General features: G+C 27.3%; 1 protein-coding gene across 1 annotated transcript in view; it reads left to right on the forward strand.

Moving 5' to 3' along the window:
* The first annotated feature begins 247 nt into the window (after positions 1-247).
* LOC107440098 (cholecystokinin receptor-like) overlaps positions 248-27,400 on the forward strand; it is a 127,741-nt gene continuing 100,588 nt past the window's right edge. The window contains exon 1 of the mRNA XM_071187641.2: positions 248-378. The gene's annotated coding sequence lies outside the window, so the exon portion shown is untranslated. The remainder of the gene's footprint in view (positions 379-27,400) is intronic.

Genomic DNA, 27,400 nt, shown 5'->3' on the forward strand with positions numbered 1-27,400 from the left:
TCCGTCTATTTTGTATTCTTGTGAGATCAGGAAAAGAAAAACATTCTCGAAGCGTAGACCTAATCCGTCTGCCAAGATTTTTCCCAAAAAAGTTTCTTCACCGATCAGTTTTAAAAGTAAGGAAAAGAAATAAAGAAAGAATCAGTTAAGAGCTGTTTGGGACTTGTCACAACTGTGCCGAAAAATGCCAAAACTATTTCGACTTCTTGCTCGAAATGGACGTTACTACGCATGCGTAGAAGGCGCTGACAAGCATCTCTGATCCCCTTCCCCTGTGGAACACGAGGAGTTAGTACTTCGGGAGTCAGGAAAGCTACTCCATTCCCAAAAACAGGAGAACATCTCCCGCCTTTCGTCAAGTTAGCTGATTTGAAAGTGGTGAGAAGTTCTTCTTATCGCACTATTATTATTTTCTCCTTTTTTGTTGCACATTGAAAACTAAGAACTTTTACTAAATTGATCTTTATTTTTGATTGTTGTTTATAAATTAGTTATAAAAATTTTAGTATGCAAAATTTATTGAAAAATATTGAAAATATTTATTTTATAAATCAAAAATGCTACGCAATGTGATAGGGTTTAATATTAAAAATTTTGTCAAACAGGAGACAAACATAATAAGAAAGTAGGTACATAACTGTGACTGTCATAAAATTTTTTTAAACTTTTGCGCAATTATTTTTAAATAAAAGCGACAATCTTATCAAAACGTTAACGTTTTTATGAGAAATTACGAAATTAATTGAAAATGCATTGAATTAGGTGTAATCGTTTGCATTACGTGTTGAATAAATAATGAAATAATTTATAACTTCTTTAATTTTTTTCAGAGGGGTATTTGTCACTTTTTTAAATTAATTTTTCTTATTTACTTAATCCTCAAATAAGCACACAACTGAGAAGCCTTAAAAACATTTTTTTTACAATATTTGACAATATGCAAGGTATCATACCAAAAAATATGTTGAAACTTAAATTCGGTATTTTCTATTGACGAAAAGAATGGAATTAGCTTTCTCAAATTTTAAACATCCCCCCCCCTCCTTAAAACGCTTTGCAAAGCCCTTAACACTTATAACTATCTAACTTTAAACGCAATATTTATTCAATATATCACCATTTCGGTAAATCTATGTTCATTTTATGTTCAATGAAGTGCAGAAAATTAAAAATCGAAATGATTTATTTTGAATTTTATTTTATTGCATTAATCTTTAAAATATTTAAATAAAGAGGTTTTAAAATTAAGTTTAAAAAACTTGAATGCATCATATTAAAAATTACACTTAACAGAGATGAAATAAGCAATAATTTGTTAAAATTTTTTTCTCCCCATTTTCTATTATTTTTCGCTGTTTTGCTCTTCAGACAACATTAAATTATATCAAAAAGCTTTCTTGGTCTTTTCCTTTAAAATTAGTAAGTTTTTTTTTGTACGAACAAAAAATTGTGTCCCTTTTTTGCGTGAAAAAAAATGTTTATTTGACATTAGCCTTGTAGTAAGATATCAGGTTCATATACTGGATGATCCGTAATCATATGCCTTTAATATATGTTTTTAGAACTTATTTAAAGACATAAATAAAAAAAAATAATTTCTATTCTTAATACATATTTTTAAAATCCTTGTCAATAATTACGCTGTAGGGGGCTACAAATTAATGTTTAAGGGTGCAAAAAAAGGTTTTATCAAAAAATATTAAATTGAGTTTGATTGCGGAAATGTCATTATCCGCAGTACGGTAATTTTACTGAAATTTTTTCTCCGTTTTATATTTCCTCAACACATCTGTCATTTTTTTTCCTCTGTAAAATTATTACTATGCATTCTTAAGATAGAATATATTTTTTGTCTGCTGTTATACTTTTTAACGATAACGTGTGGAGCATTGCACTGTCGATGAAAAAACAATAGTACTTGTAAGAAAAGGATAGTCATAATGTTTTTTTCCCAACCAGAAATGCTATTACTATACAGCTCGGTACTATACAGCTTACTAGAATTCTTTTTTTCCGTGCTATATTTCCTCAAAACATCTTCCATTATTTTTTCTTCTTCTGTAAAATTATTTTTATTCATTCTTTTGTCATAATTTATTTTTCGTCTGCCATATTAGTTTTAAACTATGGCGTGTGGAACATTGCACTGTTGGTGCAAAAGCGTTAGTACTTAAAAGGAAAAATTGGTTAGTTACTATGTTTTTTTTTATTTATCAGAAATGCCTTTACCGTACAGCATGGTAATTTTACTAATTTTTTTTTACTCCGTATTAGATTTCTTCGACACATATATCATTATTTTTCCTTCTTCCGTAAAATATTTTTATTGATTCTTTTGTTACAATTCATTTTTCGTCTGCCGCTTTAGTTTTTAATTATAAAGTAGGATAATTATTTTAACATAGGATAACTATTTAATTATTACGTAGGATAATTAATTTAGTTATAACGTAGGAATATTGCCCAGCCGATGCGAAAACAGTAGTACTTGTAAGGAAAGGATTGGCTAGTTTTAAATATTTATCTGAAAATTAAACTAAATAAACAATGCTGAAAATTAAACCGATTTTTTTTTAGAATTTAAAATGCATTTAAAATCAAACTGGCAAACTTTTTAAAAATTTAGCCAAGAGCTAAAGCGTAAGTTTACTCCTTCGATAAAATTAATATTCTTCAATTTTGAAAATATCTGTTAGACATATTCCACGTGAGTATATTTAAAACAATTCCAAAATAAAAATATTTAAAAATTTTTAATAACTGTAATATTACAAAAGTTATGAAAGGAAAACATTTGATTTCTATCAATTTTATCTCAAAATCTTTAATGAACGATTAGAGTGACTGTAATTTAAAGAAAATATTGAACATATAACGAAGGTAGCATATTTTAAATCTGTTTGCTTTTCAAAAACTGTAGAAATACTATAAAAGTTTTTTTAAATGAAATACAAACTTCTTCTTTTATTGAAATTTGTGTTGTAAACAAATATTGAGTTATATGCATCCAATATATATTAATTTTAAGAAATGCTTGCTTTGAAATATAATAATTTGTTTTATCGTAAATTTTTAAACTTACCCCATTTCTCAAATAAAATTAACAATTAGATGAATTCTAGAAATATAGTATTTCAATCGGGTTTTTTTTCCAACTTTTCATTTAAAGTTCATAAATCTATTGATTGTTTTTTTAAAAAAATATTTAAAGTTATTTAAAAATCCCAATAGTTTCGAAGTTTTAACTTAACAGTTTTCTACTCAAAAAACAAGATCTTTTTTAACAATTATACATTGTAATGCCTTTGTTTATTAATGAGAGCTTTTAAGCATCTTTAATATGCAATGGTGATGCTTATATGAAATAGTTTTATCAACTATCCAGTAGCGTACGCAGAATTTTTTCAAGGGGGGTGTTCATAATTTTCTGAAACTACTAAAAGAAATTCGAGTATGTAATAAAGCAATATTATTTCCCTAATTTAGACAGCTGGATAATTTTGACTTTTTATTTAGACAACATTGTTTAGTTAAATTTTGATTTGATTTTTTAAGTTTACGATCATAATGTAATATCTTCTTGCATGTAATATCTTCTGAAAAAAGTCCAATGTCATACGGGTGGGAAGTGACACTTTGAGGGCCACTTTTACATTTATCAGATTTTGTTATGCTAGAAACATTTTCTTCAACGGGAGTATCACATTTCCGTACAACAGAAAAACTTATATTGGTATTAGATGCTGTCACCTCACTAATTTCAGGTCGTGATTTTCTCTCAAAATGATTAAAAATTGTTAAATTCTTGCGTTTTGATATCCTAAAGATCAAGATCTGTGCCAATATATATATATATATATATATATATATATATATATATATATATATATATATATATATATATATATATATATATATATATATTGGCACAGAAATATCCGCTATGCTACGATTTCAAAGTTTTGAGCTGGAATGAATAACTTCAACGAGAACAGTATCTCCTAAGGTATTGTTACTGATTTCTTCACTAGTCGAAATAGTGGTGACGACGGGTTCGGCGATTGAATGAATTTTTTGTTAAGACAAAACAAAGCAGATTTAGCGACAAGCGGCAGAGATAACTCTTAGTCTGACTAACTAACACCACTAGCTAACTATTCAAGTTTTATCAGAGTACCTATCCAGTGTTGAATATCTACTCTTTCATCGCAATAGAAAAATAAATTGGAGGATGGGAAGGGGGTGCTGTGTTGACAGTAAGTTAAATCTCATAATGTACAACAGTTGAAAATCAAAATTCAAGTCTGGGTTATACATAACAATAAAATTGCAATTTGATACATAGTAATAAAAACAATTGAAGATAAAAGAAAATTATTTACACTATATGCAAGTACTAACTCCACTGTACTCCGTTCCCCCTTTTATATAATTTTTCACCGCATCTCCAAAATTCTCGAATTGTCTCAAAGACGACAGAACGTCTTGGATTCCAGAATCATCGCGCAAAGACCTCGCGAATGACAGCCAGTCTCAAAAACAATCGCGAATGGCAGGACAGAAAGGAACCAGTCCGTAACAGTATCACGTGAATTTGGTTTCAAAAGTACAACCCTATTATAGTAAATGTTTTCTCAGTATTCTGAGAAATACCGTGAGGAAAAAAAAGTAGGCATAAGGCAATTAAAAATATATAGTCTTAAAAAATAGCCCACATAATTTCTACTAAAATTTTTATTTTTTCCATTTTGTCTGAGCTCAATGGGGGTGTTTAGACCCCTAAACCCCTCCCTTGCGTACGCCACTGCAACTATCATTGATTTACGCAGTTATGAATAACCACTTCATCTTAATAAGCTATCAAAATTTTGGAAAAAGAATTTGACATTTTGTTTTAAATCCTAAACTTCAGAAATGTACACTAAATTTTGAACTAATGTGTAAAATTTTTTATTTCCAGCTACAAAAAACGTTGGAGTAATGATGCAAATTTATTATTTCTGTTTCTAATAGCGCTTTCCGAATTGGGAATCACTTGGGTCAGTTACTACTTCGTTTTCTGGTATGAAAGCAAGTTATTATATTGTAGTATACTTGGAGACTATGGGATAGAAAAAAATAGTAGACTCTTATTTATCTTCATTTATTGTAATAAATTCTAATTATAGAGTAGGTTTAAACGAATTAGAGTGCTCTGAAAAGTCTAAAGCATTTTACTTGCTAATATTTTTCAAAATGTTAAATATTTTCAAACCAATTTAAATTTTGTTAAATTAATAACTCATCTTAGAAACAAAAATGCATCATTGTTATACAAGTTTGAGGTTTATATTACTTTGTTTTAGTGTATAAGGAGTCGTTAGAATAAATATTTGCACACATTATTATTGCGAATGGTTTCCTTTCTATGTAAAAGTAAGTTTGGAAAAAAAGGAAACAAGAGTTAAAAAGTAAAGTTAAAATATGTTAAGAAAAAAAATAAATGTTTTATTCATTTTCATTAAAACTTTTTTTAAAAATTGAATCCTTTTATTCCACTTTAAAATTCATTAAAATGTAATATTTTATTACGTTAATGTTAATTTATCATTGTTTTATAAGTTTTTTCAGCTTATAATAGTTTATTTAATTATATGTGAAACAACTCTAAAAAATATTTTCACAACTTGCTATGAATTGCTATATTTTTATTGCTATATTGCTATGAATTTTGCCATGATTATTGCTATGAATTTTGCAAAGATTTCGAAAAGTACTTAATTACTTGGCAATTTTTGTTTCAAAGAGTACAGTAAATGGACTACGCGATTAGAAATTTATCGGAAAAAATGGTTAGATAACAATTTACTTAATTATCATTATACCATATTCAAACAAAAAAGTCAAATAACCATAAATAAGATGATATTCAAGCTGTTAACTGTGAGAAAAACCGTTTATTAACTGCTTTCACCTAATACAGTTAAGCAACCAGAATTTTATCGGACCAACTAGTCCCACCTAATGAAGCCACTTAATTTCTTACAGTTGGGCACATATTATAGCCGAGGGGATAAACTGTCACCGATGGAACGGAGGTTCCAGTCCCAGCGTTGACACTACAATATTTCCTCTATTCCCTTCAACACACTCGAAGAGTTTCTAGTGTCCTGCACTTTTGAGTTTGTGACCTTGGACTATTACAATACGATACTTTCATTCACGTATTAATGGCAGCACCATAAAGCTGCTTAACACAAAAATTCTAGTATTTCTCATCTGCTACGATAGGCGAAACAACCAGATAAACTTATTAAACCACATACCACGGTTGATTTAATAAAACTCAACCACAACTAATGCTCATTTCCTAACTAAATGCCTAGCTCCAATGATTTGTTAAATTTCATTTTTACGGTTTTGAAATCATGCTAGTTGTAAATGGTTAAAAAGTCGAATAGTTTTGTATTAATTGTTTTTAACCATACTAGTTATAGACGGTTTCAAAACAGTAAAGGTTAAAAACGTTCTTTATCGTAAACTTTACCATCACTTGGATCGACAGACTGCTAGTGGTTATTTTACTGTAATTTTAGAATAAAAAAATCTAACAGTGTACCAACATAACAATTCGAAAAAGTTAAAATTAAACTACATTATTTCGACCAAAAATTAGCTTTTCAATGAGACTTATTAACATGAAATGTACAAGCACAAAGCGTGCATGTGATTTCCCTCCCAGAAATATGCAATATGTATTAAATTTTATAATTTTAACATAAAATTAATCCGTTAGGATTTACACTATATGATATTAAACAATGATTTAATAAAGGATGCGATTTTCTTGATTAAAATCTAAGAAATTACTATAAAGGTGGAATTAAAATCATCAAACCTAATTAAGATGTAGCATTAAATTGGAAGGTAGTTTCATTAATCTCTTTTTACGATAATTGAAGAGGGCAGAACATTGATTGCAGTAAAAAGATTAAAAACCTTTAGATCAGTTTTAATTGGAGGTTAGGAAGTAGCTTTCATGTTTCTTGCAAGCTTTAATAAGCAACTTTTAGAAATGTCATCATTTTTATTTTTTATGCTTTTATAAACTGCTTTAGAAAAATGAGATTAGTTAATCAAGCCTATAAAATACCTCCTTTAGAAATTAAAAACAATGTTGTTAATTGTTTTTGTTAATAAAAGCTGCAAAATGTTTTGTAGTGTGTTAAAGCTTTATGTGAATTATTTATGCAATGATATCTCATTTAAATATTAATACATTATCTGTTGTATTTAATTCGAGGAAAAACTACCCTTTTCTGATATTAAAAAAATTACTACCAATGTCCTTTCAATTTACCGCAAAATTTGCTGGTTTGCAATCATTAAAAAAATCTGTCTCTTAATATTTTATGCAATAAGCGATCTTCTGCAATAAGGCATGACATGTTTTCTAGAACTACTGTTTGTGTGTGAACAGTAAGTTACACTGTGAAAAATAACTGTTAATTTTATTAAATAAAAGCATTTAAAAAAAGTTTAAAGATTAATACTGATTTTTTTTGTTATCATCGTTACCCGAGTACGTTTTTTTTTACAGAATTATCTTTGTATATTTGTTGGTTTAAAGCTGTTCTTCACACAAAAATTTTTCCTCGTTTTTCACTCTAATCATAAATGAATTAAAATTGTCAAAACTGTCAATTCAAATTCTAGTTTTTGCCATGCAGTATGCAGGTTTGCTTGTAATAACATAACTTTATCCTTTTTAAAAGCCTTTTATGTACCTTCTTTTACTTTTCAGCAATTATTTTATGCTTTTGAAAATCGTATAAATAAAATTGCCATTCGACTCCATTGTCAAATTGATACTCTACCTTATTATCTCTCTTTAGATATAATTTTTCGAGAAGCTAATTTTTAGAGGGGCTGGCTACGATAGTTTTTAACCATTTTTACAATTAAATAGGATTTGAATAAGTAAGACTTTTATGATAAAGACAGTTTAAGATTTTTCTTCGTAGCCGAGAACGAGAGCTGCAGTTGCTTGGGGGACAGAGCGGTCGCCATCCTATGAGGTGCCCCGAGTTTGAATCCCGGTGTTGATTGGTCATGCGAGTTCTGCTCAAGATTCGCACTGATCCCAATACCAACATAGTTATTTTATCGAGTTTTTTTTGTTATATTATCAGGGTTTATTTTCAAAATAACAGAGGTTTTTTTTCTTCTAAAATAACAGAATTTGTTTGTTAAAATAACAGGACTTATCTGCTTAAAACAGCAGGAGTTCGCTCTTAAATCACATGATTTTTCTGTGAAATAAATGGTTTTACACAGGCACACCAGATGACAATTTTTTCCCTAGTACATTTAACAATTTTCTACAGTGTAGAATTAAAGTGGTATAACGCTTCACTGTCACTTAAACGCGTTTTTCTCGAAACTGTATTATTTGAACTAGGTGAAAGTGAATACATTTTCCATAAATGTGAATCCATAGTGTCTATTTCTACGTAATATTTATTTCCATAGTACCCGCTTCTATGATGCTCATTTTCAATTACAAACTAATATTTTCTTTTACTTAATTTCAGTCGTAAAACCAGCTTTTTTCAAACATAGGAAACATTTATTCATCATGCTAAAGCTATACTTCATTTCTCTAAGGTATGTCTCAAGCACTCAGGCAATCTTTGAAACATGGAATTCTTTTTTTAAAGTCATGATTAAGTGTTCGAAATGACTGATCATTTTGCAGTGATGAAGAGCATATGTCATTGAGGAGCATTAATCTATTTGTTCTTGACAAAAATGCAAGGGGGTTAATTTGTTTCTTTTTATGACTCATGTGCAGTGATTTCGACTGCTGTAATTGATTGAACTAAATAACCCTTTAGATTGCATTCAGCTTTGTTTATCAGCGGGGAGTATTGTTTACCCATCTACAAGATTGATTGGGTTCCCCATGGAGGATCTTTTTCTTTTCTCTTACCTATTCTTTCCCAAATATTTATAAAGGAAATCAAGTGATTATGTTAGAGATTATATGATAATTATTTGCTCAAGGAGTTTATTTTCTTTGACAAAGGTATTTAAAAGGACTTAATTCACACACCGAGAAAAAAGTATGGTCAAAACTTCTAAAATATGGTAAAATTTATCAATTTACCGTGTTTCCAATTCCATAGGAACACTAAAAAGCTCGTTAATTTGTACAGAAGCATTTAGGTAATGATTTTCATAAATTTTATTGCAAAATATGGTTTTGTAATGTGTGATAAAATTTGATAAATATGGTAAAATTTTGTCATTTTACTATTGTAACACAGAGCATGGTATAAAAACCATTTAGTCGGTTAAATTTATTTTTCAGTTTCGTATTTTTTACTAAATATATGGCATTAAGAACTATAATTTGAAAATCAGAATTTCCAGTAAACCGTTGCAATAGGAACAGAAAAAAATACTAAATGAAGGGTTAAAATACGTTAAGTTTTTTCCACTTATGTTCAGAATTATATATATATTTTTTTTACAAGAAAATGTCTTTACCCTACAGTACGGAAATTTTAACAGAAATTTTTTAATCGTTTTTTCTCCGTTACCAGAATCCTCCCTTTTTTCCCACCAATTTATTTCAAGTCAGTTTATTACGTATCATTCCTATACTTTTCCTGTTATTGCACAATATCTCAAAACCTGAATATGAAATTTGGTCTAGTGGTGTATAACACTATCCAATCATAAAATAGTTTAGATTTTCGAGCAAATTTACATCAGATTTGACCTGTTTCGATTCGCATTGTGAAAAAACAATCTTTGAAAAGAGCCAATGAAAAAGGATAATAATTTTTAGATAGATTCATTTCATAGAATTTACAAGAAAGAAAAAACTAAATGTTAATATCTTACTTTAATAGAAATAAACATCGAAAGATTCGCAGAAAAGCCCTTTTATGTTTGTTTAACTCAGCGATTCACTTCTTTCTACGTTATCAATTTTTATCCATAAAGAATACCATTCTGGAAAATGTCTATTCACTATATTAGGTAAAGAAGCGTTCTTGAAGAGTTGTTGAGTTTGTTGTCGAGTAAATCATTATAAAAACGTTTTCTAAAAGTTATTTCAAATAAATATGCCCATAAAATATAAGAATGTCTTTTGCGATTTATACCTTTGGGGTGGAAAAACCATTCATGTGATAGATTGCTTTTAAGTTTTATAGCTTTCAAAAAGCACAATACTTATTTATGAGCTTGGTTTGCTTTAATCTGTTTATAAAATTGAATATTATTGATATAGTTTCTCATCTAAGTTTTGAGAAAAATCATTTTGGTTTAGTGATTTTAAATTTTAATTTGACAAAAAGGCATTTGATATATTTTTACACAATCTTAAATCTGCTGATAGAAATATACCTTCCCCTTATTTTCATGGTTTTGTAAAAACTTCATTGTGAAAATGATTTAAAAGTAATTTTAATTAATCTAAGTTTTGAGAAAAATTATCTTGATTTAGAGATTTTAAATTTTAATTTGAACAAAAAGCATTTGATATGTTTTTACACAATTTTAAAACTGTTAATAGAAATATCTCTTCCACTTATTTGTATGGTTTTGCAAAAATTTTCTTGTGAAAATGATTTAAAAGCAATTTTAATTGATCTAAGTTTTGAGAAAAATCATCTTGATTTAGTGATTTTAAATTTTAATTTGAACAAAAAGCATTTGATGTATTTTTACATAATCTTAAAAACAGTAAATAGAAATATCTCTTCCCCTTATTTTTATGGTTTTATAGAAAAATATTATGTTAAATTTGGAAAAGAAGGGGAGGGAGTTCATGCTTGAAAGTTTAACTTTTTTAAGTTTCATACAGTGAAGCGGTTGCCTAATTTAAAAGTTAAAGAAAAGATGATTTGTTTTTATTGCGTGTTTCATGAACAAAAAGTATAGTTTTGAAAAATCATTTCGATACAGTTCATTCCATAATTTTAATTGCTTGTGTATGGGTGTTCTAAAAATTTTTTTAATAAAATGTTCCAGTTAAATACTACAAAAGTTTAATCTTTTTGAACAGTAATGGTGTTTTATAACTACAGTACTATTAATATATGTTTAGAATTCGACCAAAACAAATGTAGATTTTAAAACTTTAAAAACAAATAATTCAAAACAATTTAATCTGATTAAAATGCTACAAGCTTTTTGCTAAGAATTAATAATTATATTTTAATCTGATTGAAGCTTTTGCCAAGAATTAAAGAGTTACCATTGCTGTTTTTCGTACAATTTTTGATATACTCAAATGAACGTAATGCGTGGAAACAACAATATATGTTTAGAATTCAACCAAAGCAAAGTTGATTTCAAAATTTTTAAAATAAATAGTTCAGGACATTTTAATGTGATTAAAATATTATTTTTTCGGTAACTATAAAATAAGTCTTCAAGCTTTTACTAAGAATTAAAGAATCGTCCTAGCTGCTTTTCCTGTAATTTTTGATAAGCTCTAATGAATGTTACGCGTTATTTCTCCCAAATTATTCATTTCATTTATTAAAACTAGAAATTCTTTTAATGCTAAAATGTTTTGCTGAATAAATATATAATTAAAGTTTGATAAATAAAGTAAAATTTAAAAGAAATATCGAATAATTTACTATGCTTTCATTTTACAATTCTTCATCGATCAATTTCAGTTTTCTGCCTTTAAAAACTATCTATTATATTATATGAAGGCAATAAATTACTGTAGGCACGTTTATCATTTATTTTCAGAATAAAATATTGAATGAAAACATTCATGCCAGAAGGAAATAAACGATGTAAAATAATTTCACGAACGAATGCAGTTATCATGATGTTTAGCACATGTTTTCCTTTCAAGTCCTATTATAAAAGATCTATCAATATTCTGAGCATAAATTTAACTGAATGAGAAAAAAGTGTTTGAGGTATCAAATGATTATTTATATAAATAGTGGAGAATAATAGTTTATTTCCATCATTATGAAGAATTCAATAATATAGTTTTTAATATTCCTCTTCACTCCGAATTGGAGCATATGGCTTCTGTCCTAGCTTTCCATCTCACTCTAGTTGTGGCCAGATATTTTGCCTCTCTCCATGTTTTTCCTACTGTTTTCAATTCGTTTACAATCATCCTGCACCAAGTATTTTTAGATCTTCCTCTCTTTCTATTACCCAGAGGGTTCCAATCAAAAACTTGGTTTACTTTAAATTTTTCTGGTTTACGTAGAGCATGACTAATGCATTTTCATTTATGATTTTTAATTTCTAGATCAATTGGTTTCTGTTTTGCTTTTCTACGGATTTCCGCATTGCAAATTTTATGGAACCACTTGATGCGTAAGATTCCTCTTAAGCAGTTATTAATAAATACTTGAAGTTTTTTCATGTTATTTTTATTGCAGTTCCATGTCTCAGATCCAAATATTAGGGCAGATTTAACACTAGTATTGAAAAGTCTAACTTTCATATAATAATACTATCTATATAAATTAAGACAAATTCTCCATTGCTGATATAGACAGCACGGTATGAGGGAGGGTTGAAACACTAATAAAATAAATTATAATTAATTTCTCATCCTTTACACTTATCCTACACTTATTACAACCATTTTAAAGCTTTTGAATTTTAACACTCAAGTTAAAATATATATAGATATGTACAAAAAAAATTATGAAATTAATTAAGAGAAAATTAATTTTGCAAGATGCTTAGTAATTAAACCATCAATTTGGACTTATATAATTGCATTAAGTATTTTGGAACAAATGCATTTAGTATTTTCTGGCGTTTTCTTTTTAATTTCAGTTATAAACATAGCATTTTTGCAATAAATTTAAACTCTATAATTTATTTTCTCAGAATAAACATTGCTTAGTATATTCCATTTGATCCAGTAAAGCTTTTCTTTTGTAGAGAAAAACCGAAAGAATACATGATTTGACTAAAAATTTATTCAAATCTCTACCTAAAGGTACAAAAATGAATCAGAAAATGCAGAAAAATCTCCAAAATTTCATATTTATGTAATATATTTAACTCACAGCCGCGCAATGTAGGCGAAATTTCCTTTTACGTTTATTGAAATATGCTGTTTTAAAAGTGAATTCTGAATAATTTCTTACGAGTTGTTACTTTATTTTCCATTTTAAAATAAATAAATAAAAAAATATCTGAAGTGTCAGCAAAATGTAAAATTTTTCTTTATTGAGTTAACAAAGCCGAGTTTTGCAAGTATATGAGTGAAATGCTATGAAATTATGAATTATTCGTTCTTCAAATTATTACAATTTCTTTTTTAATAATGTCGTTATGGAATATACCAAAATTAAGGACAAAAAAATATGAAGGAAATAGCTGCTTGGGAAATATGGTCCCCATAGTTTGGTCAGGAGAGTAGTCCAAAGTTTGGACCCTTTAATGTAAATTTTACTTTCTGCTTATTTCGTCATATCTCAAGAAAATTTTATGGGAAAGGAAAATTTTTTGAGCACAATTATAAAATTTACTTAGCCAAAGATAGTTCCAGGCAAAAATTAAATTTTAGTAAGTATTTATTATTTCTTATCTTTTAAGTTTTATAGTTTTGTTATTATTTTTCATCTTTTTAAGTTTTTATTATTTTTTATTTTATTTAATAATAATCGATATAAGAATTTTGAAATGTAAGGCATGCAATTGTTTGCATTATTTCAAATAATGAATTTTCACATGACAAAATACGAAATTTGAGCAAAATTGGTCAAATAGTTCCTGAGAAATCAAAATTTAAAAATATGACTTTGTCAAAATTCAATTTCTCAGAAGCTATTCTATCAATTTCGCTCAAATTTTGATTTTTGCCATTTAAAATTGCATTCTTTAAAACAATGAAAAAAATTGCATGCGTTACATTTAAAAAATTTTTTCTACTATTATTACGTAAAATAATAAAAATAATAAATATATACTAAAAGTTATATTTCGCATGGAATTATCTTTCGATAAACGAATTTATAATTCTGTGCAAAAATTTCTCAATTCGCTTAAAAAGTTCTCAAGATTCGGTGAATTACCCAAAATTAAAATTAACATTAAGGGGTCGAAACTTTGGACCGCTCATGTGATCAAACTAATGGGAACACATTTCCCATATACCCTCTCGCAGCTACCCTCTTTATTTTGGGGGTCAGAAAACTGAATTCGTCAAAAAAAGGTATGCTTATATGGGTCATTCTCACGAAAACTGTCATTTTTCAGTTCATAAAATCCCAAAAAAGTAAAGTGAATAAAAAGCTCTGAAACTTTTTATATTAATAGAAATATGTAATGGCATTATAAAGAAAGTATATATCCTATAAATTATACTTAATATTTGAATTAATTAATTTTTTAAATAATTAATTTATAATTAATTAATTTTTTAAATAACTAATTTATAATTAATTAATTTATAATAATTAATAATTAATTTATAATAATTAATAATGAATTTATAATAATTAATAATTAATTTATAATAATTAATAATTAATTTAATTAATTAATTTAATAAATTAATTTATTAATTTTTTAATTTATTTTTCAAATTAATTTATAAGTAAATTAATTATTTTCACTATTTAAAAAGTGAGGGAATGACACTAATCGTGAGGGAATGATATTTTATTTTAATACATGTTTTTATCTAAGTTACATCTACCTAAAGTTTGAAAATGATAACATACTAAGTATATCTAATATTTATTATAATTTAGTCTTATATATTTAATAGTTTTTACAGGTTTGGGAAATAAAATTGGCTGGCACGATTGAACAAAAAAAAATTTAATAATATACTCATCTTGAATCATTCCCTCACTTCAGCGTCATTCCCTCATTTTATACACTAGTGAGGGAATGACGAATTCAATAAAATTTAAAAATAACAGTTAGGCCTAATTAATTTCGGAAGTCAATCACATACAATTATATTCATACAAGAAAGCAGCATATAATTATCCACTTTCTCGATGAAGTTGTATTTTATTTTACTCTAAAAAATGACATGAGGGAATGACAAATGTAAAAAATTTTACCTGGTTTGATTCATTCAAATTTATTCCCCAGCAAAGCTTCTTTAAGTTGAAGATGGAAACATACTGCAATTTTGTTCTATGATGCCAGTTGTTAACTTCTGAAGTTTTTATTAAAATATTTTTATTCTAAGAAGATTGCAGGTGATAAGAACATTGTTGTGAGGGAATGACGCGAAACACTGGGGACAAAGTTTAAAATAGTGCTGTGTTAATATTTTTATCAGAAATTAAATTTAAAATTGATTTTCTGAATTCTATATTTTAGTATTCTGAAATAAAAAACACGAATTTGTAAAAAAAAATTTTTTATTTCAGAAACAATTTTTTTCTTTTTTTAAATCAGCAGTGGGGACAAGTGAGGGAATGACATATTGGTATATTTTAATTACCTAAAATAAATAAAAAATGAAAATTGATAATTTCATTTTTATTCTTTTGTTAGCTTGCATTCTGAAGGACACTTTCCCTGAATTTTTTTTTCGTAAGCTGTAAAACAAACATAAAATATACTGGGGTCATGAAAATGACTGTTTTTGTAAGAATGACCCATGTAGAGAAAGTACTTTTTGCGTCTAATTTCGTAAATTAAAATATCGTCTGCATTAATTATTTAGCATATTTGAGGTCTCCCTCTTGAAGCTTTAAGATTGAGTCCTAGAACGTGAACAGCAGATTATTATATCAAAAGTTATTCAAGAAGGACCGTTTTTTATTTTGCGCATTGTAACGCATACATACAATGAATAGACATAGAGATATATACATACTGCACATATATACTTGCAATATATATTTACAATGCATATGTATTTTAAATATGTACATTGGACAAACAATATATGTGTGTTTACAATGTGCATACATTGTACATATGTACATTTGTGCATACGCGCATTATATGCATGTCAAATTTATATACATATATACAACATAGTTACACATTGTAAATATACATATATTGCATGTACATAAAAACAGCTTTTGTACATATATTCGTACATACATACGTACATTATATTTACATATGTATTAACAAAGTATATAGATATATACGTATATACAATTGTACATACACTGCATGTACACATTATGTACGCACGCATATAAAACATTTGTGCATAAATGCCTTGTATATGCACACGTATATACAAATATTGTATACATATGTACAAGCATTGTATGAGCACATAATATATTTAAGCGTGTACATATATGCGTATATATGCATATGCACCTCTACATACATGCGTACATACACACATGCATTGCATCGTACATTAGTGAATTACATACATTACTAGTACATTAGTGTAACATACGTGCGGGCATAAAAATATGCGCGTACATACTGTATATATAAGTAGTATGTTATCGTAATTGCTTGTAATCGTAGATTAAGATGACATGTAATCAAATTTACATGCAATCACTTTTATAATTAATCAGATACATGTAATCATATATTTGATTACTTTTAATTTTTGATTACTTTCATTCATTGTTGTGCACATTTATGCAAACTTTTTTAATCACCACATAAGAGCGCACCCTAAGAGTGCATTAGTCATAGTACTTCATAGAGTTAAAAAATAAATTAAAAGAAATACTTTTAATAAAATAAGCGTAAGGAAAAAAATTATTACCCAAAAAGTATTTATTGAAATCTAGAAATAACTAAATTAGTAAATATGATTGTAACTCACATTTTCCAAAATAATTGCGTTAATGATATTTATTGGAAGCGAGAAATGGGTTTTGCGATAACTGTTCCAGCCTTTCTTAAATAATATTATATAATAATGGTTTCCATTAATTCCTAATACTGGCAATAAACAACCAATTGCTTCATAATGAAATTTGGTATAATGTCCATTTCACATTTTATGATGTGGAATTGTGGAAAAAATAACGAATTAAAGAATGAAATTGTTAATGTATATAGTATGTATCATAGTATGTATCATATTATATATCATATTACATAAATGTTGAACTCTTTTAGTTTATTTCTAGAGCATGATTTTAAAAATTTCAGTCACTAAAAAAATTTTTTGTTCGAAAGAAATATCCGGAATTCAATTTAAAAGACGAAAAGTTAAAGGTGTTAACTGAAACGTAGTTTAAAATCAAGCAACATTTCTTATATTTCCGCAATTCACAAGAGAAACCTTATTAGTTTATTACGCCAAATCTTTTTAAAGTTTGCGGAATTTCAAATTTTAAGCAATTTTTTTTTATTCCCATCAGATTTAAGTTCTTTGGGAGGTACATGATCCATTTTTTAATATATATTTCTTCGCGTTGAAAAAGCATTTTAGAGTTTTACAATCGTTCACTGCTTTAGAGTAGAGAAATGATATAAAAAACAAGGTTTTTTTTTCTTTCATTTCCCACGACGATTGAAAAAAATGGGAGGATGAAAGTTAAAACGTTAAAATAAGTTCTATAAGAGAAATGAAAAAACGAATCATAAAGTACAGTCGAATATGTTTTTATTTACGTTGGGCTACCTTTTGGTAGGATTGTGTTTATACTGCAACCATTAAGGTATTTCGAAATGAAAGGAAAAAAAAAAGAGATCTAACATCCTCTTAAAGTGTAATGGAGCTTATATTATAAAAAAATACCAAAATGTTTTTTAAAAAGATTTTAAGCAAATAAATAAATACAAGTTCAAAGCATTTAATCAGAAAGAGGAAAATTTAAACTTTAAAAATTCATTACTTAAAATATTTTCAAAAATAAAAAAAAGTTATAATATTGTTATAAAACAATTAAAGATAATGAATTAAAATGCAAGTGTCAGTATTTTAAAATACATTTGTTATTTGATGACTTCTTTGAAGCTTAAATATCATGATAAAATGACTCCATATAAATATATATTAATATTTTGTACCTTTTTTGAAAGGACAAGGTGTACGTGAACATATTGATTTATAATAATGGGCTATAATTGTCAAATAGCATTAGTTGCAATTTTCAAATAAATAAATTGTTTTTTATTTGCCATTATATAAATTTAAAATAGGTATAATTACCAGGTTCTAGTAGTTCTCAGAAAGTTCTTAGTACTTGTTATAAAATATAAATTAAGGTGCAAATTTTGAGGTATTACGTATTGAATCGAAGAATATTATGAGGTAAAACTTTTTCAATACTCTTTCTTGTTATGTAAGGAGTAGCAACAATTTGGAATTAGTCTAATATTTTATACGAAATAAAAATTGTTTAAAATCCTCTTTATAGCTGATATTTTTTGAATTTAAATAATAAGAGTACATTAGTAGAATTCAGATAGAAGAGTGTAAAAGAGAAAATTTGCTTCAAATACTCTTTGTAGTTGATATTTTTTGAATTCAGATAATAAGAATATATTCCTAGAATTTATATAGAAGAGTACAAAAGGGAAAATTTGTTCAAATAATCTTATTAACTGATATTCTTTGAATTCTGTGATACGTTGCAAAGCAATCCAATTTAACTCGGGAGGAGAAATTTTTACGGAACACTGATTAAACTTTTGAATTGCACACTACATAGACTAGATTTTAAATTAGGACTTTAAATGACTAAATAATACTGGGAATATTCGGGGCACGAATGTTCGCAGGGCCGTGCCCCGAAATCATTGAAGAACTTCATTGCTTAGTATTAGAAATAAAAAAAAATCATGCTGTAATTAACCCTGACTGTAAGGTTACTTTGCTCATCGACTCGTATATTGTTTAAAATGTAAAAAAATAAAGTTTCATGTAATGAAAACTACATTATACTGCAGTACTACTACATATATTACTAATAATATTAATAATAATATTAATAATACTGTAGCACACTAGCTATTTTTTAGCGATGCATTTTCTGTGATGTTCAAAGAAAATCAAATTTTGGTTAAGTGTCAAAAGAAATGAAGTTTGCAACGTTAAGGGGTGGTGGTAAGATTTATTTATTCACTTACATATGTAGGTTTCTTTGTAAATACAACCTTAAAAACTCTTTTTAATTAGAGAAACATATAGCACAAGTGTGAGAAAGACAACAATAATATATATCCAGTGTTATAGCGGGATTCAATCCCACTACATCCACAGGGGTGTCCTTGACTGAGCGGTTTCTCCCGCCAAACGCTGGGAGAAGCGTGGAGGTTTGCTGGTTCGAATCCCGCTGTTACCTTCGTGCTGTCCTTCTTTTTATTGTGCTATTTGTTCTTCTATTTGGCAAAGGCTTATAAGCCTAAAGTGAGCACACAAGCCAGCAAATGTATGTAATTCCAAACCAAGCCTTTACTAAATAAAATAGAGGTTATCAAATTGAAGATTTGTCATCATTTCAAACTATACAGTAATGTTAAAATTTTCGAAATTTTGGTTAAAATTACTAATATTTACCACATTTACTACCAACAAGCATGCTCCATAATTTTTGTTAATTTTGCCAAAATTCATTACCAAAGCGCTTCGGTAAAAATTACGACACTTTTTGGTGCACCAATAGAGTCAGAAACTAAATTTTACTATATTCCGGTAGTTTCGACCATACTTTTTTTTTCACATTGTACATATAATGGAATATACCTACTGTTAAGTAATATTTAAGAAAAGTAGATCAAAGTTGAATAAGTTCACATAATGGCGCTCATCTTTGGCAAATGGTTTTTAGAGAGAAAATCTTACGTAATCAACCATGTATGTAACATATAGAGTAATGTAAAAATAAATATATATGTCTTTGTCTGTTATATGATTAATAAATTTAATTAAAAAATACACCTTTTTTGGGACAAACTCAGTGGTGTTTCTCCTCAAAATTAGTATTATAGAAAATAAAAGCCTGATATTGCCAATCTTTAGATAGAAATTCCGGTTGTTTACCTTCTCCGTTTAGTTCTAAATTCGTTTAAAAAACTTTTTAAGACTTTGATTTCGCGCTCTTTTACACACTGTATTTACACTTCAATAAAATAAATGTTCAATGATACCGATTTAAAGGTTGATTCTTTGAACGTGAAAAGAACAAAATGTTTCCACGTCATAAAATAAAAGTGAAAAGACGGCTAAGCTTTCAATGTGTACTTTCAAAGGAAATACTTATTACGACATTAGTCAAAGCAAATTGCACTGCATCCGCAGAAATGAAATAAATTACTTTAGTTGAAAAGGCATTCCTAAAAGTTTCTCGCCCTTTTACTCTTCAAAGAGTTCCTTGACAAGGTGGAAAATAATCACTTAATAAAATTGTTCTAAAACTGATAAATTACATGTGAACGAAAATATTGTTGATTAATTTCCTTAAGCACAGCTGCTTAAGTTAATAAAATATTTTTTTTTTAAAAAACAACTCTCATGTGTTAACAAATTACCGAGTTATTCAGCAGAAAACAAACAAGACTACTCTAGAGTGAAGTGTGATTCTTTTAGAGAGTTAAAAAATCATTACCATGCATATTAATAACTTAAACGTTTAGCTCGTTATCATTAAAAATTTGGAACACTTCTTATAATATGTTTAGAGAATAAATACTATTTGATAAATTAAACCGTTTTCAGAGAAATGTATTTTCTTTGGTGTAAATTGTCGGCACAAAACACAATAAAATCAAAAATTCTAAAAAGTGGACTTCAAGTCTTAGATCGATATACAATTATGAAACTTTACTCATTTTTAGTTAAGCATTAGTGATTGGCTTTACTGTAATTACTTAATCAAATCAGATAATATATGATAAATCAAACTTAGGATACATTACATAAAATTTAGCTAAAAACTGCATTAATAATCTTTTAAGACACGTATGTAAAATATTGTTACCGTAGCATTATCTTATATCTAATATTGTGTAAAGGATAAATATAAAATAATTAAAGGTATTTTCCCCCAAACAGTTTTTTGTTAATTATTTTTTTCATAGATTTGTTTTTGCGAATTCCAGTAAGTGTCATCAACATACTAATGGGGTATGTAAAGAAACAAAAATTATAGCATATTTTTTGAACATGAAAAAAAATCTTTCAAAATACTTTCTTAGCTTGTCGTGCAATTTTTCATATTATATAAATCAAACAGTATTGATTATAAAGCAATTTCAGTGCTTAAATGTATCAAGTCTACCTATTGACCATATTAGACTAATTTATGAGAATGATAAACAGTGCATATTGTTTTGTAATTTACTGTTCGATTTTGTTTTACAATTCTGTTGATATAATTTTATTTCTTTGTCTTGGATTTTGCACGCCCCAACTATAACATCTGAAATCATCTTCTCTTGATCATATGGAGCAGTGTCAACAGAAGACAGCAGTGCATTTTAAGCAGATTTTCATCACATTTACTTATTTAAAGAGCCTAATGAAAAAGAGTTTAGAGTAAAATCTTAGGGAGTTTAAGGACACTAGACTTACACTGTAAAAAATACTGTAAAATTTAGGGTTTTAAATTGGTAGCTGGGTTGGTTGTGCGAAACCACAAAATTTATGAAGTAAATATGTAGCTATAACGATTTTTTACCGCAACAAAACAAGTTTTTACAGAAAAAATAAATCCATTGTCTCAACAGACTTTTAGACAACAGAAAGTATTGTCTGTCTGAAGAATTTGTATCGATCTGTCATCACTGGGATTCGAACTTGTGTCACTTTATTGAAAGGGGTGTGCTCTGTCCCCTAAGCCAGTGCGGCTCAATTGTTTTATTAAGAAGAAATTGTGATAGTGAGAATTTCGCTTCAATTTTATATCAGTTTGAAAATAAAGTCTAATCGAAGGCTTATTTATACAATGTTTAAAATCGCAAAGTAATTGCTGAAAAGTAACAGCAAGTATAGAAAATAATCGTAAATGAGAGGAGAAAAGGTAAAATTATATCAAGGTACTCAAAACTGCATCTCAAAAACTAGAATCGCAACAAGCGGTTTTAATCAGCTTGTGATTAGGCTGAAAAGGAGCGAAAAATCATTTTGTCAACAAAACATCCTTAAACCGATAAATGTACAGAGAGAACAGCGGGTATTTTTTTTCAGTCTATAATACCAGAAGCAAGCATATTTTCTAATTAAAAACCACCGCCTTCCTGTTTAAATTTAACTTAAAGAAAGTTATTATGATAATTTGGGTTGAGTAAATTAATGTCCGCTTAATTTACAGTTGCCTGTAACACCTTTAAATCTAAAATTTGATGAGTTTTTAGAATGCCATTAGACATATTTTACTTCTAAGTTCTTCAATTGTAAAAGTAACCTCATGAGAGGAATATTGAAATGCGAGAATCTAATTCCATTTTCTCCATTTTTAATATGAGGAGGTAAACTGACTTCTGTTTGACTCAAAAAGTCAGCAATTAGTGGTAGTTGAGTGCTTACTTTGGTTTTGCTTTCGAGTTTAACAAGGAAAAAAATTAATCGCAATTAAGTTGAATTGTAAATATTTTTCACTTTGGTAATTAGTGAGACACTCGCTCGTCTAGCTTGAGGAAATCAATTTATACATACGAATGTCGTTTTACAATAAATTAATGGCAATATTACCAAAATCCAATTATTACCAATTATTGTCAATATTACCAAAAGAAACAAGCATTTTGGATGTTTGCTTATTTAAAGAGCAATGTTTCTTTCTACAAAGAATCGAAAAAAAATAGTTGTCAAATATATATAACTGCTTTTCACTCACAAATATAGAATCTGTTTTCTTTAGAATTTCCATCACGTAACAGAGCACAAATCCTTGTGTGTGGCAGATTTTTTGATATTTCTTAAAATCAACAAGTATGCTTTCTTTTCCTTTTTTGGTACAAAATATTGTTCTCATTACATATTACTCTAATACTATTTTTTCTACTAAGCTCCTAAAATCTCTTAGATAAGGTTTTGGGACCACAGTGGTGGGAATCAGTTCAACTTCATAAGAAGAAAGTGCTGATAAAAATTGCAATACTAAGCTAACAATCAAATCAAGGATTTTCTTGGAACGATAGATTCTTTCCTTAAAGGCTCAAAAAGTTGTTAGATCATTCGAAACATAGAGATGCCAAAAGAATACTGAATGCTTTCTTTTATAAGGAATTTAATAGAAGTTTATAAATATTAACTGCATGAAGGATATGAAAGAAACATTATTGGAGCTTCCTCACGGTAAAATTACTTAAAAGTTTTTTTTTGTCATGGAGAATTCAAAGAGCTATAAGAGTGGTTCAAACGCTCTTTCTATATACGTTGCTGGTAGTTTTCTTTAAAATCTATGCATAATATATTAAATATATATGTATTTGAACACCTCATCCATGGAAAGTTTTTAAAAAGCTGAGAGTACAATTTTAAAAATAATTGGGGCCTATTGGTGCTAGCACTTTTTTATTGGATTCAGCTGTTATGGGTATTTTTTCAAAAAAATTTGCATTAAACACGATATTTCTAACAATATATTGCAAGATTTTAGTCTCATTTCCTTAATTTTCTTTAATTGCGTAAAGGTTTTAAATTTGTAGAAAACATATTTAATAGCAATGCTCTACTAACGTAAAATGACATTTTTAAGACTTCTTGTAGACGTACTGTATTTTACTGAGCTATAGGAAGGAAGTAGCTGTGAAGACTTGCCCTTATATTATCGAAACAAGGTCACTTATTTCTAATCCCTAGTACAAAGTATTCCGCATTCATAAAACGTTATTTTTTACGAGATTTTGTATTAAACGGTGATAACTTGTAAGCATCGATTTTTGATGTGCACATACATAAAAATCAATCAAGGCGTATCAGAAACCTCAAATTGAACTGAAAATATTATAAACGTATATTAGGTAAGTGAAACTTGCTTTTTTAAATAAAGTAAATAAATAAAGAGTATATTTGAAAAAAAAAATATTTTAGCTAAAATTGTACAAATTCTTTTTCTCAAAATTAAAATTATGTTTAAAATAAATATATCACAATTCTGATAAAGTACCATATGTATTATAAGTAACAATTGTTTAAAAAACGTAATGTATTACAAATAACAATTATTTAAAAAACGTAATGTATTATAAATAACAATTATTTAAAAAACGTAATGTATTATAAATACAATATTTTAAAAATTACCATATACTTTTAAATGCAAATAAAATATTAAAAATGTAACAAACCTTATTATAGAATAAGCGAAATTGCATTAGAAAGTGTCTAGTCGGAGTATAGATAAAGCATATAAGGAATTATTTTCTTTTATTGCATACAAGATCATAGCCATGCATGAGTAAAGTACTATTCATAAATCGGGTAACTAAAATTTCAGTAGATGGATGTTATTTAAGTGTTATTACAAGTTAATACAATGCAATGTTATTTAATTGCTAAAACTAGAAAATTTAAATTTTCGAAAAATGTCGGCTAAAGCATTACTGACGTATAATCAGGTCATATAGACTCTACCATTGCGATTTAATAATTTTTTGTCGAAAGGAAATGAGTACAGATTCACAGATTAGAATTTTGAGTAAAAACATGAAAAGCTCCGGTAGTTCTTATTGTGTTTAAAAAAGCACTGTAGAGAAAAAAGAGTAAAAGTAATGCTAAAAGTAAGTAAATTTATTTTAGCTGATTATATTCAGATATTTTCTTTTGCATCACAGCTTCTTGTAATGAGCATTGTTGTTTCCTAAAGTGCTTTTAGAAGTAAAAGATTGAACAGGAAGGGGACTTTTTTTCATTACCTGAAGATTTCAAGCGTATTTAGTGTGAATGACGGAAAAAGAACTTTCAGGATTTTAAAAAATCTTTTTGAGAATTATTCTTGAGATTCTCAAAAATTATAAAGGATGTGAGATCGAAATTTATTCCATTTCTTTCATATAGGTAAAAAAGGAGAATAATAAATACGTTTTCAACGATATTGGAATTCAACAAAGAGCTATTCAATACAAAAAATAAATTATAGGGGCTTGCTAAGAATTGTTCAATATACAATAGTTGAATATATTCCATTTTTCATTTAAAAAAAAATGGTTGTTCACGAGCACGAATACTTGCAATTTTTAAAATCTGATTTCTTGTTAATAAGCTTTATAGTTCAAATGCCCAAACAAAAAAAAAATGTTATAAAATAATTGTGAAATCAGTTAGTAATTATAGTTAAAAAGTTTTTTCTCGAGAAAAATTAATATAAAAATAATAATATTAGCAAATCTTTTGAAAACATGAATAATAAAATATTTGTACATTGTGTGATTTACGAAGCAGTGAACATTGCGAGAGGGTTGCTGATGTGCATAGAAGAAAAAATTCTGGTAAAATCACTTTACTCTATAATAATAATGACATTTCCTGTAAAAAAACTATATTTTTGATTATAGATATAAAAATATACGGTATTTAAATCATTCATTTGGTAATTTTTCTGTTCACATGACAGCGGTTTCGCAAAAATTCTGGATTTCAAAACTATAGTTCTTATTACTAGACATTTACTAAAAAAATACAAAACTGAAAAGTAAATTTAATAAAATTAATGGTTTTTATGCCATGCTCTAAGGTATCATGATAAAATTACCAAATTCTATCACATTTACCAAATTTTATCACATATTATAAAACTATATATTATTGGTATTTTTTACCAAAATCATTTCCAAAGCACTTCGGTAAAAATTACAGAGCTTTTTGGTGTTCTTATAGAACCAAAAACCTGTTAAATTTTTCCATATTCTGTTAGCTTATAACATACTTTTTTTTTCTCAGTGTATAAAAACATTACTTAAAAATATTAAAGGCGAAAACTCGAAATTATTGAAGATTATGAAAATATTGAAATTAATGCATTTTTGTTAGAGGAAACTGCACATTTTAAACATAAAATATTGGAAAATGCTTAAAATTTTGGAGGAAATCATGTGTTACTGGAATTATTTGAATGAGGAGCCATGTTAAAAAAAAGTAATAAATACAGTAACAGTTTGTAAAATGTAACAAAATCTTGAGGCATGGTAATTTTATTTTAAAGATAATGTGATTAATATGATAAATTAATGCAATTTATCTTAAGTCATTAAACCCTACATTCAATATAATTCATACAATTTATATAAATTATGCAGTTGATTTCAACTAATTGCAAAAGTAAAATTTGTCGAACGATAAAGTTAAAAATATTTCGAAAATCCGTTGATATTTCACATTTAAAGTGTTCGAAAAATATGGAAACAGTCAGGAATCTTGAGAAGTGTGCATCAGATCAAAATATAAAAATACACATACAAAATCTTTTTAAAGTCGCATTCACAGATATAAAACGGGACCCCTTAAAGTAAGGACGGTTAAGGGGTTCTGTTATATTTCTTCTATTCCCAAGATTGGACGAGGGTAACTTCAAAACCTTAAATAAGAACCCCATTTTTCGTTACAGATTTGGATTTTAAGGAAAAAAATACTCTGATTTGATTTACAAATTCTATATTTTGGCTCTCAGAAAGCACTGTGATAGTTTAATTAATGACAGCTTTTCAATTTTTATGTATTCAAAAATACCCCGATTTGACCTACAAATTTTTGCATTTTAATTCTCAAATGGTTTTGTAAACGTAAGATTAATTAGTGCTTTTTGTATTTTCGTTCACAGATATTGCTGTAATTGTAAAACAAGAATGGGGTACTAATTTATTTTTAAAATGAAGATATCTTGAGAAATCATATAAGATCAAGAAATTACAATACACGTTTTAAAAAAGAAACTTTTCTAATGACAAAAATGTATTCTTTCTAAGTTTTTTTTCGTATGAACCTATATTTCGTTCCTTCACTTGTTTTGCTACCATTGTTGAATTAAAATAAAAAATAAATTGTTCTACAGAAAAAAAAGCATAAAATATACAGATTTGTATTTCTCTTTTTAGCCTATGTCTTTTATATAATGCATATTTCCGAAAATAAATTTTAAATTCAATTTCTCTGTAAACTTTAAAATATTATCACAATAATATTTTAAAGTTTTTGTTTTCAATAGTGTGTTTTATCATTTTCTCGCAATAATGTATTAACCCTCTTAAATCACCACAAAATAAAATGCTTTAAAAAAAACTTTAATGATTTACAACTAGCTACATCGAACATTGCAGCGTGTTTTTATCTTCTGCCCACTAAAGCTTTGCGTGTGGAATCCATTTAAATACCAAACCAGATAACATTTTTTTACATTTATCATTCTCTCGTGCATTTTAAAGTATAAAATAAAGTAATACTTGAAAATGAACTCTTTATAAGTTCTTTCTTGTATGAAAATATTTTTATATGATTTATTTTAAAAAGAAATATTTTGAAAATAAATTAATCTAAGAGCTGTTTTTCGAAATTTTTATA

The sequence above is a fragment of the Parasteatoda tepidariorum genome, chromosome 11, assembly GCF_982258835.1.
Source record: "Parasteatoda tepidariorum strain Cologne lab strain chromosome 11, Ptep-v5.0, whole genome shotgun sequence".
Classification (NCBI taxonomy): Eukaryota; Metazoa; Arthropoda; class Arachnida; order Araneae; family Theridiidae; genus Parasteatoda; species Parasteatoda tepidariorum.